At 45.9% G+C, this 18420-nt stretch overlaps 2 protein-coding genes across 5 annotated transcripts in view; one reads left to right on the forward strand and one right to left on the reverse strand.

Annotated features, from left to right (window-relative positions):
* LOC140117746 (TRAF family member-associated NF-kappa-B activator-like) overlaps window positions 1-10095 on the reverse strand; it is a 70597-nt gene extending 60502 nt beyond the window's left edge. For all 3 annotated transcript variants that reach the window (XM_072134768.1, XM_072134766.1, XM_072134767.1), the window contains exon 1: window positions 9941-10095. The gene's annotated coding sequence lies outside the window, so the exon portion shown is untranslated. The remainder of the gene's footprint in view (window positions 1-9940) is intronic.
* The window catches only part of GALNT6 (polypeptide N-acetylgalactosaminyltransferase 6), a 47362-nt gene continuing 38877 nt past the window's right edge, over window positions 9936-18420 (forward strand). Inside the window, exon 1 of one of the 2 annotated variants that reach the window (XM_072134764.1) lies at window positions 9936-10031. The gene's annotated coding sequence lies outside the window, so the exon portion shown is untranslated. The other variant, XM_072134763.1, reaches the window with a different exon arrangement.

Below are 18420 nucleotides of genomic sequence, written 5' to 3' on the forward strand. Positions count from 1 at the left end.
CTACCGTGGAGGAGGAGCTGGAGTGAGTGCGGCCGGCAACGAAGAGGGTTAATCGGCCATCTTGGATTTCGGCGCAGGCCGCGCCTGAAGCCTGCCAGCAGTGTGCGCCTCATCCGGAGTTCCGGCGCACGTGTCCTGCGACTGGAGGAGAACACCGCTGAGCATCACCGAGCCCCTGCTGCCTGCCGGACATCGGGAACGGAGACCTTCGTGCACCGGAGCTGTCCTGTCACCGCGGCTGATCCTGAGTGAGTACCGCTGGGGAAGTTAAAGGGGGGTAGAGATTGTTTCCGATGCTAGGTTATTGGCTCACCTCCCAGGGAATAGTGACTGTGTCTTAAAGTGCCCACGTCCCATTCTAGCCATCGCCCATAGCAACGGACAGTGTGTAACCCTACAGACTTCCCTCAGCTAGGCCAGTCATGTCCGCCCAGGACGAAGATACGGGACTGGCGCAAGTCCCGTCCCCTGGTCCCTCCTCAGGGTACCGGAGCATGTTAAGTCCTCCAGAGAGTCCTTTCAGCCCTGCTACAACTAGTGTCCCTGGGACTCCCACCATGATGCCTATGACTATGCCCTACTATCCGGGGGCCCCCTGGTTACCCCACTACGAGGGAGAATCACACACTCTCTCTGAATTCAGAGACAAATTGTTAGCCACCTTCGCCCTGTGTCCGTTTACAGAGGAACAGAAAGTGGGCATCCTCATCGGGCAGTTGAAAGGACCCGCTCTCCGGGAAGTCAAGTCTTGGCCCCGAGAACAGTGTCAGAATGTGGTCCAGATTCTTGATAGGCTACGCAATACCTTTGACAAGTGTACTGTCTCCGAGTTGAAGCAGAAATTCTTCGGGAAAAGACAGAAGCCCCAAGAGTCCCTCCGAGACTTTGCCCTCTCCCTACAGGAGACATGGAAGGCCATCACCTGCCTTGAGCCCAAAGACGCCGAAACCTCTGATCAAACCTTAAGGGAACAATTTATTAATGGACTTGTTGATAGAAATCAAAGGTGTCAACTAAAGATCATCTCTTCTCAACATGCCCAGGCCTCCTTCCTTGAGTTTAAGGAAATTGCCATTGACATATTAGGGGACCGACCGCCTACTGGACCGCAGAAAGAGCCTGAATCCGTGGAAATGGAGGAATCTGCTCTAGCTTGCTATCCAACGCAGTTGACACCACCTACTCCTGCGGCTACGGAAGTTGCTGACTTAGCAGGACAGGTCTCTAATCTGGCGGACACCCTGCATAAAATCCTCAATCGGTTGACCCAGTTGGAAGTGACTGTCTCCGCTATGAGGAGGAAACCTCCAGAGAACCCGGTACGGTCAGCTACTCCTCGTGAATCTCCGACTAAACAGCGCCCAAAAGAAGTGAAGTCGTTAAGCACCTGGAGTCAGAAGAAACCCCGTCAGCGGTGCAGCTACTGCCATAAATATGGGCATGAAGAGAATGACTGTCGTCAGTTAAACGACAAACCCTTGGAGCTAAGGGACGACCTCCAAGGGAAGAACTTGTAAGTCCCCGAGATGCTAACTGGATGCCCAGGTTCGTGGGGACTCGCCCCATGGTTCATGTGACCATCAACGGAGTTACCCTACCGGCCTTAATTGATACCGGCTCTCAAGTGACCACCCTCCGGAGTGCTGCCTTCGAGAAATGCCGAGGAAAAGCATCCTTAATCCAGCCTCCCAAGGCTTACTTGAACATTATTGCTACGAACGGAAAACCCGTACCCATCCGCGGCTACTGGGAGCCCACGCTAACCATTGGAGACACTGAGTTAACCAGACAGGGCGTAGTGGTGACACGTGTGCCCGAAAACGGTAACTTCTCCCTGGTACTGGGTACCAATGTCCTCCGCAATTGCTACCCTGAAGTGCTGAAGGCTCTCCACGACTCCCTGCCAACAGTGCCCAACGGTTCCCGGAAGGTAATTCAGGAGACTATGCAGGTTCTAGCGGCGCAACAGAAGTTTGCTGGCCCTAATGGAGAAATCTGCAGAGCCCGGATCAAGGATCCCCAACCGGTCCGCCTTCAACCTGGGACTGAGACGTTAGTATGGTGTCGAGCCTGCATGGGCATCCAAGGTCAAGACTACCAGGCGATAGTAGAACCTCTACCAGCTGATGAAGACCTGCCCATTCTAGCCGCCAGGAGCCTAGTCACTGTATCCCGAGGACAAGTACCCATTCGACTACTAAATGTGGGAGACTCCCCAGTGGATCTGAGAAAGTACCAAGCCGTAGCCACTCTCTTCAGCGTGCATCCTGAAGACTTGGTGGAAACCGCTCTGTCTGCCTCCCAACAGTTGGAAGTGAAGCAAAGTGCTGAAGGTGAGCCTGCCGAGCAATCCTGGTGGCTTGAGCTCAATATTGGAGACGACGATTTTACTCCTGCAGACCAAGTACAAGGTGTCCTGGATGTCGTTATGAAGCACCACCAGGCCTTCAGCAAACACCCACTGGATTTTGGGCAGACTACTCTGATCCAACACACCATCCCTACTGGCTCTCATCCTCCTATCAAGGAACGATATCGGCCCATACCTCCAGCCCGTTACCAAGAGGTGAAGAAGCTGGTACAAGAGATGAAGACAGCCAACGTTATCCGGGAGAGTCACAGCCCATGGGCTGCCCCGTTGGTCCTTGTGAAGAAGAAGGATGGAACCCTTCGATTCTGTGTTGACTATAGGAAAATCAACAATATCACCCACAAGGACGCCTATCCTCTGCCTCGAATCGAGGAATCCCTCGCAGCCCTAGGGTCAGCTGCCTACTTCTCTACCCTGGACCTGACCAGTGGCTACTGGCAAGTGGCCATGGCGCCAGAAGACAGAGAGAAGACGGCTTTCACCACCCCAATGGGCCTGTTCGAGTTCAACAACATGCCGTTTGGGCTATGCAACGCCCCAGGCACATTTCAAAGGCTGATGGAGAGATGTTTGGGTCATCGCAACTTCGAGACCGTCCTGCTATATTTGGACGACATCATCATCTACTCCAAGACTTATGAAGACCACCTCCACCATCTGGCTGAAGTCTTCCAAATCCTGACCCAACATGGGTTGAAGGTCAAGCCATCCAAGTGCCACCTGCTACAACCTAGCGTCAAGTACCTGGGACATGTGGTGAGCGCTCATGGAATTGAGCCAGATCCAGAGAAGATTGCAGCTGTCTACGACTGGCCTACCCCATCCACCGTACGGGACATCAAAAGCTTCCTGGGATTTGCAAGTTATTACAGGCGTTTCATCCCAAAGTTTGCCCAGCTGGCGGCTCCCCTGCAAGAGCTTCTAAGGGGCCTGCCAAAAGAGAGCCAACGTTCCCGAGTATCCATTGAGTGGACGGCCGAACGAGAAGCTGCCTTCCAGATGCTCAAGCAACGGCTGACTGAACCTCCGGTGTTGGGATATCCAGACTATAGTCTGCCTTTCACCCTATACACTGATGCCAGCAAGCAAGGTCTAGGGGCGGTATTATCCCAGCTCCAAAACGGAACTGAAAGGGTCATAGCCTACGCCAGCCGTTCCCTCCGAGAACCGGAGCAAAACGACCAGAACTATAGTTCCTTCAAGTTGGAGTTTCTGGCGTTAGTCTGGGCTGTGACCGAAAAGTTCAAGGACTACCTAGCTGCATCATCTTTCACTGTCTTCACAGACAATAATCCGTTGGCGCATCTGAACACCGCACGTCTTGGAGCACTGGAACAACGGTGGGCCTCCAGACTTGCCAATTTCAGCTTTACCATCAAGTACCGGGCTGGTAAGACCAATGACAACGCCGACGCTCTGTCCCGTCTCCCTGACCAGTGGGAGGGACCCTCCACGGATGCTCAGTGGGAAGATGTGGAGATGCCAGCGTTCTATGCCCGGTTTGTGCGTCAAGATGCCCAGAGAGTTTACTCCCTACCGACAGAGGCAGAGCCAGCTACTCCTCAAGAAGAGTCAGAGCCCCCTGCGGAAAAGGATCTCTGGATGAGTCTTCAGGCTGATAGCCGTGCCATAGGAGAAGTAATGGACTATCTCTCTAGTGGGCGAGTGCCTGAAAGAATCCGGCGCAGAAGAGCTGATGGAGAACTGTCTCAATTGTGGCGCCAGAGAAAGACTCTGAGCATGCACCAAGGTCTGCTCAAGAGAAGAACTCTGGACCCTATCACTTATGATCGGATATACCAGATTCTGATTCCCAGGAGGGACGCCAAGATAGTACTGGAAATGTACCATGACCAGTCTGGACACTTTGGCGCTCAGAAGACTGAAGCCACCCTCCGAAGGCGATTCTTCTGGGTCAACATGAAGTCCGACATTGAAGCCTGGTGTCGAGAATGCCCAGCCTGCGCCATCGCTCGAGGAGAGCGACACAATCAAAGGGCCCCTCTACGTCCCATTGTGAGCCAACGGCCTTTGGAGATCCTGGCATTGGACCACGTGAAGTTGGAGCCCAGCAGATCCGGTCACAGTTATGCTCTTACGATCATCGACCACTATACCAAATTTGTGGTTGCAGTACCTGTCAGAGATCTGTCTGCAAGGACTACCGCAGCGGCCCTGTGGAAGAGCTTCATCCTCCCCTATGGCTGTCCGGACCAGATCCTTACAGACCAAGGAACAGCATTTGAGTCCCAAGTCTTCCAGGAGCTGTGCACTCTATATGGCTGCAAGAAGCTGAGGACCACAGCCTATCATCCCCAAGGCAACGGGCTGTGTGAAAAGATGAATCAGACTCTAATCAATATGCTGAGGACTCTGACCCCTGCAAAAAGGGCTGACTGGCCAAAACTATTGCCTGAATTAGTGTACCTGTACAACAATACCACTCATTGCTCCACAGGGTACACCCCGTACTATCTGATGTTCGGGAGACACGGCCATCTCCCTGCTGATATGACCTGGGACATGGAGTCCCCTGATTCCCAGTCTTTACTCCCCCAGACTGACTGGGTTCACGAACACCAGAGGCGCCTGGCGGATGCCAGAGAAGTTGTGGATCTGCGGTTGGAAGAGGCCCGAGAGAAACAAAAAAGGGACTTCGATCGTAATGCCTGTGCTGAGCCTTTTGCCCCAGGAGATCGAGTGTGGCTGCGCAACAACCATCCTACCAGTAAGCTAGATGGGCGTTGGGAGCGTGAGCCATACCTAGTTAGGGACAGTCTCTCCCCTGAAGTCTACGAGATTTCAAGAGGAGACCGTCCACCACTCCGGGTACATAGGAACCGGCTGAAGAGATGTCTTCGTCCTTTTGCCCCTATGTCTACACCTCTCACCTCGACCCCCAACTTACAGACCTCCTTGTGTTCGCCTACCCCCAGTTTCTTGGAACTTGTGACTGTGCCTCAATTCTGTTTTGTTTCCACTCCAGTAAGAGGTACCTCGCAGAGACCATCATCCCCACCGCAGTCTCCAATACTGCTGCCTGTGGAGGATGATCCGGCTCCACTGTCTGCAACCCCTGAAACATCAGAGCCAGCTGAGACTCCGACTCCAGCGCCTGAATCAGAGGACGACGATGAGGAGATTGTTATCTTCTCCAGGCCGGAACTTCGAAGGTCTCAAAGGGAGACAAAAGGTAAAGCTCCTGCGTACCTGCAGGAGTACCAGCTGGTGACCCGCAGGAGCAGGAGGCAGGTACGTTTTTCTGACACCGAAGTACTTACCACCGAAGAAGATGCAGAGTAACCCCTGAAGGGCTGTAGCCCACTTCAGGTATTGTACTATGTAAATATTGTGTATATCTCCATTTTCCCCAAAGAGCCAGAGACAGTCCTGAGACTCTTACCCTTATTTATCTCAGTCCAGAGATTATGTGCTATGATAGCACCCTTCCTCTGCCACAGCAGAGATGTCATCAAAGGACTCTGTCCCTCTCCAAATAGAGGAGACCCTTTGCTTCTTCATTGCACTTTTCCCCACATCAAGGGCTGTACCCAGAAGATGGACTTTGTCAGTAGAGACCTTCTGAGAGACTTTTGCCAACCTCCAGGAAAAGTTGCAATGTAATTTATTATCATTTTGCACTTAATGCCTTCCTTCTTAGGTACGGACATTCTGTTTGCACTTTTTTTATGCCTTTTCTTTGCAGGAAAGAGACATTTGCTACCGTGCTACTCTGAGTAGCCTATCTACCACTGTAACGTTTGTAACGTTCAAGATGTGTACCCATTGGGCTGCTAAGCCAATGTGAGTTTACAAAAATATTTGCACACTGTCAATATATGCCAGTAGTATGCATTAACCTTTTCATAGGCTTTTCAGGTTGTAGTGTGGCTGTGTCGGACCGTCTTTTATGTAAAACACTGACCGCTACCTGATCCCTCAAACTGAGGTTTGTACATGGGGGTAGTCCGTAAACTGCGGGTCTTTAGGGGACCGGGGGTGTTACACAGATAGCACCTGGATGCCACTCATACATGGGTAAGGTTGTCAGTCAGGAGGTACTCGTGTCGCATATGCTCATGCAATGCAGATAGACACCATATAATTGCCGCCAGGGAAGAAGCGTTGATAAAACAAATATACAGGCCTTGGTGCAAGGAGTGGATTACAGGACATGACACCACACCTTTCCTACTGTACAGTTCGGTTTAATGGCGTCAGCGACCAACTGTCATACAGCTACATATATTTTTGTCTTAGTCCGACACCAACCCAGGTGCCTGTCTCCAGGACCATGGGCGGTTTGTCCCTACACCTCACACAGCCTGCACTTCCCAGAAGTGCCCTTAGCCCCCTCTGTGCCCAAAACATCTATAGTCGAGCCGAGGGCGGCTCTTTCAATTGCCCTCGGGGTATGCAACACCCTCGCCGATGCAATGGCGAGGTAGTGCTTGCGAATACGTCCCACCTGTAGGTAACACCACATTACACTACATGGTCCTTGTAGGATCAAGGGGAAATTGCAGTGGTTAATCCTGCCTGGCAAGGCAGATGTTAATGTATGATGTAATTATGTCAACCAATGTCTGTGTTACATCCTGTGCTCTGTAGCTGAGATGTGTTTGGAGGAGCAGCCACCACCTGACCAAAGGAAGGTAATAGGACCTCTGGCCAGGAATGTTCTGGAGAACAGTTTAGTCTGAGCTCAGCTCAGATCAGAACATTAGGTGATTATTCTAGTGTGGAATCCTAGGAGAATCAGTGAGTGAGTGAGAAATCTCTGTCTAGCCCATACCAGAGCAGGAAGAGCTTAGCCCCTGCCTCTGAAGAGTGGAGCATTAGACTAGAGTTAGTGTAGTGAGGAAAAGGGGTATCATCTTACCTTTAAAGGTGATACCTGAAGCCCTACAGGACAAGCTGAAGCTTCCTACCAGGACACAGCTGCCTCCCAGCCTGCCCTCTACATCCAGGCTGGTGAACTTTCTCCTGAGGCTCCCTCCAACTCACATCTCGGCACCCTACCTACCTGTTAAAGGCACGTTTTCTGCAGTTCCTGCCGGTTGCAATAAACTGTAAGTTATTTGCTTCAACTTCTGCCTCCGTCTGGTCCCTGCTAATACGGCTGCCTTCATCACCGGCACCCTGTCCATCACCCAGAGACTCACCCTCGGGTCATTAAGGGGTTGCCCCAGGGAGATCCGCTATAGCAGCCGCTCCCATATCATTTTCTTGCCAACACCACCCTGCTGGAGACCTGCCAGGCTGTAGGACAGCCCTCCGGTTCCCCTGTACCAAGCACCGTGACAACAGCGTGCTTAGGCCGCAACCGCCAGCCACTCCGGTACCGCGGGCCCCGGCTGACTCCAGGCCGCACCGCAAAGGGCTAGGCCCCGGTGGGGGATGTTGCATATTCATGGTCCACTTTCAGTCAGGGGGGGGGGGGGGTTCTGGGAAAAACAGTCAAGGAGGCACCGGCCCTCACGGCTGCATGTTTACATAACCGCGCCTCTTTATATCTTCATAGCTGCAGCAGGCCCTGCCTCCTAGCTTTTTGTCCTCTCCTTTGCCTGCTGCAGTCCTGTCCCAATTCTCACGCATGCGCAGTGCGCCTTTCTGCTTCCACGTACACGCAGGGTCGGAGCATAGATGACCAGCATGCGCGAGAATTGCGGTGAGATGGAGATTGCAGGGAAATAGAGAGGCGTGGAGACGCTTGAAGGACGGCGTCTCCTTGACTGCTGTGCCCGGAACCCCAGCGCCCTGACTGAAAGCAGACCATGAATATATGTTATTTTTTCCAGCTGCAAGCAGCCGTCTCAATTTGTAAAGACATGTCTGGTGCACGGGCAACCGGCCATACAAGGTTTGTGGTTTTATATTGATTCGCCTGCTGACAGGTTCCCTTAAAACATTGGGGGGGGGGGGATTTATCAATGTGTCCAAGGTTCCTAGTCATTTTTTGTGCCAGACTTATCACTGTGATAATGAATCTGGTGCAGGATAAGACTGTCGGTTTCCAGTTTAGACGTACTTTGAAGTGGCCTAAACTCTGCGTCACAATTTTTGGCGCACGGAACATTCAAATAGGCCACGTTCCCTTTTAGTCCAAACCACGCCCCTTTCCCAAAGGACACACCCCCTCAGTAGGACAAGTCGGAAAATGGCTAAAAACAGGTCTTAAAAGCCTTGATGAATTTGGTGTAAGGCTTTTCACACTGTGTTTTAGTGTGTTAATACATCCCCCCCATTGCCTCTGTGCCACTGGCGGTGCGCAGAGGTCCTGATAAATATTCCCCATTGTGTCTTTGTTTCCGCCATTCTCTACCTGAAAAACACTAGTCTTTTGCTTCGCCAGATTTATCACAGTGATGACAGTGCCTTTATTGTATTTTGGTTCTTGCTGTGAATTCTTGTTTTCCCTCCTGTTTGTGCATGTTATTGCATGTGTTTCAATAAGCAGCCTAAAAATGTCACCATTTAAAAAAACATGCAAGAACTTCGTAAAACACATCGAAAAACTCACTTCACAAACACAATGGACAAAACGTAAAGTTAGGACACTAAATAAATAATTCCAATTGAAATTAAAGGAAACAATGAAAAAATTAGATGCGTCCCATCATAATTTACTATGCTGAGGGAAATCCTGCTCCAGACAATGCATTCAGTCCGTAAAACATGGCCATCGTATTGAGTGCGGCCACAAAAGTAACCCCTTAGGCCCCATTCAGACGCCAGTATTTTATCACTTATTTTTAGAAGTCAAAATTGGAAATGGATCCTAAATATAAGAGATGAATAAATTTGGCTTCTAGTGATCAAAATACTACAGTGTTGCCTTAAAGGGGCTGTACTACTGTGTGTTCTTATATTCATTCTCAACTTACTGCTGCACTCATGGGGGTGCCTTCCCACATGCCGTTTTTGGCATTTTTTTAAACGCATTCAAAACGCAAGTGGGAGGGGGGTTTGCCTGAAATGCATGCATTTCCAATGAAACGCTTGTGCATTTTGGCCAAACCCACTTTAGTTTTGGATGCGTTTGAAAACACGATAAAAACGGCAGAAGTCGGACCCTGACCAATCAGCTTAGGAAATAAATTGTTAACTCAATACAACCCCTTAAGGGTGCCTTTACAAGTGGCATTAAATGCAATGTTGACAGCAATGCAATTTGGCAAATCTCCTTGTCTTAGCTACTCTGAAGCAGAACGCAACGTGTGAACGCAGCCAAGTTGGTCTTGACATGACTGTGTTAGGTCCATGTGTCAGCTGATTGTAACATGGCCCCTTTCACTTACAACATCAATTCTGGGCTACAGGAGTCACAGCCAGAATCGCCATGAAGCCTCAGTTTTGTGATAACAAAACTAAAATGAAAATTATAAACAGGCTAAGTTGATGTGTGAATTGTATGATCTTTTGGTCTTTTTTAAGCTGCACACAATAGAAGGAGAGTAAGACAGAATTATAGAGAGTGTCTATATATAACTGTACTATGGTGACTCTATATATAGACAGCAGCAGAGGTGGAGTGACACATTTCTGGTATTCTCTGATCATCACTACCTGGTGCTGGAGGCTCTAGGACCCGGGGGAGATGTCCTGCCTCCCACAAGGATACACCTGTTTGGCAGCCTCTCCCCTCCCTCCTGTGCAGGTAATGCTTTGTCTGCTGCCTCCTTGTAGTCTCTCCTCTGGTGACTCCTCCTGAGCTGCTGCCTGCTCCCTCCTTCTCACTAGCAGCAGATCATTTCCTGAATGATTTAAGTCTGGCTACAGATCAGCAGCAGTAACTGTCAGCCCACAAGTTGTCTTCTGCTCAGCACATCCTGGGGGCCCCCCTGATCTGCACCCCAGTACAAAAGGTAAGATGACCCCCAGCTGCTGCCCTGTGCCAGGAACATTATGCTTTTGCTTCTTTGGTGACTTTGAACTTAATAGCTTTCTACAATGGGATGCAATACCCATGCATCTCTTAAAGGGCACCAGCAGTGCACATTGTACATTGACTTTCATGTGTCATTTATATAGAATGCAGTTTTTATTAAAGCCCTGTAAAATCTACTGCTTAGCCCATAGGCTCTTCCCTAGCAATTGAGACTTTGCCCATCATGAACTATAGTTGTACAGAAAATGATATACTACGCTGAGCAAAGTTTCCTGACCGTCTTTGCCTGATACATTGTTTCCTTATATTTGATGTAGAGTTTAGTTTTTCTTCCTTTTACTCCTAATGGAAGTACAATTTATTTTATATTTATCACATACTGAAACATCTTAATAGCAATGAAAAGTGATCTTCCAGGGTGGTCTTGTCAAAGGAGATGTTCAGTTTTTGATATGTCTGGGTATAGGGGTGGCCTTTTGGAAAGGTTTCACTTGCATAAAGGAGATGAGAGGTCCATCCTCTTATTAAGATCTGATACAGAATATTCTGCTTTCTGGCTGTTTTCTTTAAGAAGACCAAATCCCAATGTTGCAAAGTGAGGTGGTCATCTCCCAGAAGTTTTATGTGTAGGACTTCCCAATTGTGTATTTATACATATTAATAATTTTCCATTTTCCAAAAGCGTGTTTTGTTTTTTTTTCAGTAAAATCACTATTTGATCTGTAAAGTGTCCTTTCCATTGCTGATACTGTTAACGTGTGTAAATCGGTTTCTTAAGTTTAGTTACTTGAAAGAAATAACAAATGTAAGTCATGTTACATGGTAACTGTAGAAAGGGTGCTACACGTTTCTTCCGTCCACACCCTAATGGGTTTTTTTTCTATGACGTGGAACTTTTTCTATTGCTGTCACCTGTCACAGTAAGTACCAGTTTTTCAAGATTTTCAGCTATACTGATATGGCTGCCCCAGCAAATTCTGCCCAGTTTGTTATACATCCAGTTTTCAGCCCTCTGAATATACGGAAAGTAAATCTCTACATAAAATGATTTGTCCATCTCCAATTCCATATGATTTTAGCAAAGATGGCAATATTGGTCCCAAAGCTATACTAGATCCAGATAAAGCTTAATAGAATGCTACCACTATGGGTGAATATTTAGTGATGTTTTATGGAGCAAGGATTGCATTGAAGGAAACTGTTCTGTAACTACCGCATTCTGTTCATTCCTATCATAGGAAAGTGATTGGTTAATATCAGTTCACACTATTGATTCCATAGCAATGAATGGAGAATGCTGGGTATATGGGAGGCCACTTCTCCATTCATTCTCTGTGGCCAACAACCACCTAACCTCGCTAGTCTGTCCTGTGGATGTGCTCTAAATATCTGATCTAGAAATACCAGTTGTCGCCTCCTCTTTGTAGGTTCAGAGACAATTACTACTATTGAGAAGTTGAAAACAAAAAATATATGAAGACTACTTAAAGGGAACCTGTCATCAGAAATTGGCTTAATAAACCACGACCAGTATGTTGTCAAGCAGTTGAACAGCTTCTAGATCATGTGTCTTTTATGACCTAGCTTAGTGGCGTCATCCAGAAAATCAACTTTGAAGTTACATGTATAAATTCAGGGAGGTAGGAGAATTTAACATTAAAGTCAAGCCTCTGAACACCTCTTCCCATGTGACATCATGTGTCAGATTTCCGGAGATCTGATCAATGATATCCCTGGACGCGGAACCATCAATTACAGTGAAGGGGGCATTTCAAGGCAGGGAAAGCTTGACTTCAGTGTTAAACTCTCCGCCTCCTTAACTTCATAAAACCAATTTACATCTCACTTTATAGTTGATTTTCTGGATGTTGACACCTCATCAGACCTTAGAAGAAACATCATCTAGAAGCTGCTCAGCTGCTTGACAACAGACTGGTAGTGGTTTATGAGGCCATTTTGTAACGACAGGTTCAGCGGCATGTTTTTGTTTTAGGCTTGATTTTTGTGGCGAAAGCAGTTAAATAAACAAGTAAAATTATGTGTAAATAAATCTTCCTGCACTGAAGGGATCTCCTGTACCTCTCATCACAGTCATGAAGTAAGCATCATGTCAATTGATTTCAGTGATGAGACTTTCGGGTCTGGAGATCCCTTCAGCGTATAGAGTGATTTTAACTGACTGCACTTGCTTATGGGCTCTATGTTAATGGTAAAATCGCCTCTCCTCTAGGCGTAGAGGATGCCCCCTTGTCATGGCCACAGGCCTAGGTATAAAAAGATCTTTGGAGAGATCCTTGTACTGTCCGTTCAGGTATTTGTACATTGTAATGAGGTCTCCCCTCAGTTGTCTTTTTTCTAAACTGATTAATCCCAAATTTTTTAATCTGTCATTGTATTCTAGTCCCCCCCATTCCCCTAATAATCTTGGTTGCTCTCCTCTGCACCCGTTCCAGCTCTACTATATCCTTTTTATACACTGGTGCCCAAAACTGTACACAATATTCCATGTGTGGTCTGACAAGGGCAAAACTATGTCTTTATCATGAGAATCTATTCCTCTCTTGATACATCCCATAATTTTATTTGCTTTAGAAGCAACCGCCTGGCTCTGGTCACTAAAATTAAGTTTACCATCCACCAATAGGCCCAAGTCCTTTTCAGCTCCAGTTTTACCAAGTAATTGACCGTTTAGAACATAATTATACTTTTTGTTTCCATGGCCCAAGTGCATAACTTTACAAATCTCTCTGTAATGCTAAACTATCAACCTCAGTATTAATTACTTTACACAGCTTAGTATCATCTGCAAATATTGAAACTTGACTGTGTAAACCCACTACAAGGTCATTATTTAGGGTCAATGGAACCTGGGATTCCCAGCCAGTCTCCATGCTGGTACTTGCAAAGCCCTAAGCTGCATTGCTGCTGCAATATGACGAGAGCAGGCACATTCAGCTCAATGCCACTATAGTTCTTAGAATAAAGATAAGTAAGGGTACCTTCACATATTTAATATTGCGTGCGGATTGGCCTGCCTGTAAATTCACAATGTAAGGCTACTTTCACACTGATGTGTGCTCGCCTGGCCATAGCCTTGGTGAGCACACGGCAGCGCGCTGGAGAGGAGGAGTGGGTGTATGTTATGGGGGAAGATAAACCCAGATGCAACCTCTACTGCTACGGTACGGGTTTCATAGGACCGCTTTCATATGTTAGTGTGAGAGCCGCCAAATACAGTAGCACTGTCATGTATGGCAGTGGTCGCACCCGGCTGCAGCCATGGAATACCCAGCCCCGGGCCACGGCCAACGAAGTTTGTAAAAATAAATAAAAAGCCCAGAAACCTTCCTTTCCCTGATCCCCAAAGCTGCAGTAGTCTTATTCTAGTTTCCTCTTCTCTTTTCTGTGCCATATGATTGATTACATCTCCCGGCTTTAGAGCCAGGTACTAACGCAGAGAGAACAGGATGACAACTGCAGCTACAGAGGAGTGGGGGAAGGTAAGTGTGTATATGTGTACATATTTCTAATTGTCAAAGGTAAGAGGAATGGGTTGGGCTGTTGGGGGGCATAAATGATAACAGACCACAGAAAAGGGGGCAATATAAGGAGGGTGGAGCAGAAAAGAGGGCAGATTCTGGAAAGGGGGCATTTTAAAGAGGGCAGAAAAGTGGGCATTATATGGAGTTAGGGGTAATTGCAGGGCACACAATTTTTTTATTTTATGAACCATTGAGGGGGATTCAAAAAAATATATATTTTGGTGCAGTCCCTGTATACAAAAAGGTTAGGAACCACTGGTGTATGGCATTTATGACAATCCCATACACACAGTGGGGCACATTTACTTACCGTCCCGTCGCGATCCCCGCTGTGCATTTTCCGATGAGGATTCGGATCTGCCGCGATTCACTAAGATTGTACATCCAATTTCCTGCATGTGTTGCTTCCCCCGCTGAGGTCCGCCGCAGTTCAGCTTCTTCTTCCAGGTGCATGTGAGTGCTGAACTTGCGACAAAAATTCGTTTTTAAATTCCGCGGTTTCTCTGACGTCCACGCCCCCGTCGGGCAATTCAGGGCAAAACAGTAAAAAGTTGGGAAACCCGACGAAAATGCATCTGACGGACCCTTAGTGAATGTGCCCCAATATAAATAACATTTGCAGTGAAAATTTTGCCTTTCCACTGCAGATTTTTGATCTTCTGAAAATAACATGTCACTTATTGCTGGAGATGAGGGTATAGAAATCAACCATTGAAATGCAAAAGTTGAGCTCTGCCTCCTGATCACGGTGAAACTGCAAAATTAAACACTTAGGAAACCAGACAATTTTGGCAGTAAACCGCCTGAACAACATTCCAGTAAAAAAACACTAGCAGGGTCAAGCAAGGCCGGTTGTACACATGAAACTTTGCTGCACAAAACTTGCTCCGGTTTTCGGTGGGATTTACCGAACTGAACATAGAACTGCTGAACTTAACTAGCATGCGGAGTTCTGTTCCATCATTCTACATCTGTTTCAATAAAGATCCACGCACAGTGAGCTTACAGGCATCCTAAGGAATTTTAATTGGAAATGCCCTGTATTAAAGCCCCTTGTAGGAGTTTTATCTAGCAGCAAAATCAAATTAAACAGGGGTAAAACCTTTCCCATCTGCCATTGTTTTAAACTGTATTGACATCCCACCAACTGTAGCATTGGGCTTTCAATTGTCTGGACTTTATGGATAAACATAACCCTTTTTATGTTAGTCTGTAGTTTTTGATATTACGTACTATAACATATTGGTAAACAAGCCTAAAAATGGTCCATCAAAATTGAGAGAGCCCTTTAAGAAAAGCACTTATTAAAAATAATATTGCTATCAGACAATGCTGTACTTGGTAGAGTTTCTAGGTCATATATGCCTGTGATATCTAGTGACCATACCTGGCTGCAGGGCCATTATGAGATGCCTATAATACCACAAGTAGACAGCCATCACATACATAAGATCATGGCTTTCCAGTCACTAAGTGCTATAAACACCATAGTAGGAGCTTATGTCAGCCTCTCTATGCCAACATTTACTAGATCAAATGTCCTTTTTGTTATACACTCCCTGATTATAGAATGTTCTACTCTAAACTCTACAGTATTGACTTTGGCAGCTAAACCTGTTACCTGTATCTCTTGTCATGGCTTATTTGTAACTTTCTTAATATGCTTGTCTATGCCAAAAAAAGTTAGACTCCTTACAAAATGCACATCGAGCTCTAGAATCAAAGATGAGCTTTCTCGAGGGTAATCTAACTTGTATTTGGTCACCTTAACTGTTCTATCAGGTTGCCACGTCATCTACATAGAGCAAATATCATAGAACAAAGAATTCCCAGAGGCTAAAAGACATTCTGCAGCCTTATAATAGCCCATAGGAAAGGTAAACCTACGAGTACATACTAATTTTTTTTTTTTTTTCCATTCAATTTACTGATTATTTTCATTTTGTAACGTCACCCAATGAACTCCATTAAATTCATGATATCTGTTCTGCTTGTTGATTGGATTCATTGACCCAAACTCATTGTTGCCATGGTCTACATGAATTGCATTATGCACTATACCCTTATGGCTTTTCAATGGTTCTCTCGGATCTTGCATTTGCATGAAGGTCTACATTTGCATGAAATCTATATGTTCTCTCATTGTTTTGCATGGACTTTTTAGGTACTCTGGTATTCTCACTTGCTCTATAACGTAGTGATATAAATTTTAAGCTCCCTACACAGAAACCCTTTTTTTTGTCTGTTTGCTATCAGTTGATTCAATCCCTAGCTCACGATTATATGGGCTCGCGCGCACACACAGCTGTGATTTCCATTGCCTTGTATGTGAGCGGAATGCTAGTATTTAGAGTAGGTCCTATTCCTGCCCAAGTTTGGACTTTTGGACTTCTTTTCTACTGACCTCAGCATGTGAATGGACCCATTGTTGGTGTTCCAATAATACACATGCTCCGGACTTGTTTAGGAGGAACATCTAATATGTGCAGGAACATCTAATATAGCTGCCAGAACATTACACAAAACTTTGGTTTGGTCTTCGCTGTTGATATAATCTGGCTACACCAGCTTTCAAAACTTCAAATTGTATTTTTGGTAAATGCACTTGGGGTTTCTTCATCTTGACATTTGAATGGAAGATATATTAGAGTTCTAGGGTGGTTGAGGTCCTCTAACTATAATTTAGTGTATGTGTTACAGTTGTAATGTTTGCATACGCCTAAAGACTAAATTGTAAGTTGGTTATTTGGTGACAATACCAGCAATTACAATTTTTTGTAGTTTTGCCCGACGCCTGTTAGCAGGGCTAATATTTTACTTTGGCAGATGTCTACTTTACCACATTGCATCTGCATATTATAATGTTAGACTATCAACTACTCCGTCAGAACAACATTTTGCCACATCCTGCCAGAACAGTATGATGAGGTTTAGTAGAGAGGTGACGGAAGTAGGGAGTTTTTTTTAAAGCTTTTTCCTACATTTCATCTGAGAAATTGAATTTAATAAATCATTGTCAGTTATGGGCTGTACAACCCCCATTGTAACTTATACTTCCTCTTGAAATAAGGGTCAAATAATTCACAAAATTAGCAACCTAAAGCTGTGTTCACATGTATGCTATTATAGTATTTCTGTTGTTCTGTGGACCTTATTACTATAATGGGGTTTCAAAAATTTTTCTGGATTACTTGCTGGAGTATTTTGTCTAGTTTAGTTGTTGGAATCCGTGGCAGAGGTTCATTTACACAGCCCTGTGAGAATTTTAATCACCAAATTTTATAGTAGATATTTAGTGTAATTACCTTGTACTATAATGAAGCCCAATATTTTATTGCAACAATGCATCAACAATGAATAATAAGCTACTTTGTGCACAGTATTAATGGATTTCTTAATCATTTTTGCCTATTCCTGCTATGCAAGTCTATGCATCTCCCTGGTATCAGACAACAAATTTAGAAGTCTGATCTTTCATTTGCTTCATTTTAGTTGTTCTTACGATCTGTATATATAGCATGTGTATGTTAGGAGGAAGTAATGGTGTTGGAAGTATTACTGCAGGGTCAGCAGTCGTAGACAATATTGAAAAAAAAAAAAAGTTGAAAATTTGCTATTTCTTTTATTTGGAACACAAGTCTATAGAAGGATTTTGCCAACTGAGCCAATGAAGTGTGGCACTCTAATTTGAGGCCTCCATTTACTACTTTACTGCTTTTGGGGGTGGTAGAGCCTCAGGAATAGATCAGGAGGATACATCAATATAATGAGAAAGTAATTAAATTTTAGCGTAAAGTTTTGAAGGATCTAGACAAAAGCAACATCAATAGGAAATTTAAGGTCCATTTATTACAATGTAGACCGTTGTATGTACATCATTGTACAACTGATGTTTGTAAGAGTCATTGCAAGATTTTGCACATTAGCGTACGCTTCTGTGTGTGTATAAAACCTAAAATTGTATCGCCCATTTACACTCACCAGCCACTTTATTAGGTACACCATGCTAGTAACGAGTTGGACCCCCTTTTGCCTTCAGAACTGCCTCAATTCTTCGTGGCATAGATTCAACAAGGTGCTGGAAGCATTCCTCAGAGATTTTGGTCCATATTGACATGATGGCATCACACAGTTGCCGCAGATTTGTCGGCTGCACATCCATGATGCGAATCTCCCGTTCCACCACATCCCAAAGATGCTCTATTGGATTGAGATCTGGTGACTGTGGAGGCCATTTGAGTACAGTGAACTCATTGTCATGTTCAAGAAACCAGTCTGGGATGATTCCAGCTTTATGACATGGCGCATTATCCTGCTGAAAGTAGCCATCAGATGTTGGGTACATTGTGGTCATAAAGGGATGGACATGGTCAGCAACAATACTCAGGTAGGCTGTGGCGTTGCAACCATGCTCAATTGGTACCAAGGGGCCCAAAGAGTGCCAAGAAAATATTCCCCACACCATGACGCCACCACCACCAGCCTGAACCGTTGATACAAGGCAGGATGGATCCATGCTTTCATGTTGTTGACGCCAAATTCTGACCCTACCATCCGAATGTCACAGCAGAAATCGAGACTCATCAGACCAGGCAACGTGTTTCCAATCTTCTACT

Source organism: Engystomops pustulosus, chromosome 2 (assembly GCF_040894005.1).
Source record: "Engystomops pustulosus chromosome 2, aEngPut4.maternal, whole genome shotgun sequence".
Classification (NCBI taxonomy): Eukaryota; Metazoa; Chordata; class Amphibia; order Anura; family Leptodactylidae; genus Engystomops; species Engystomops pustulosus.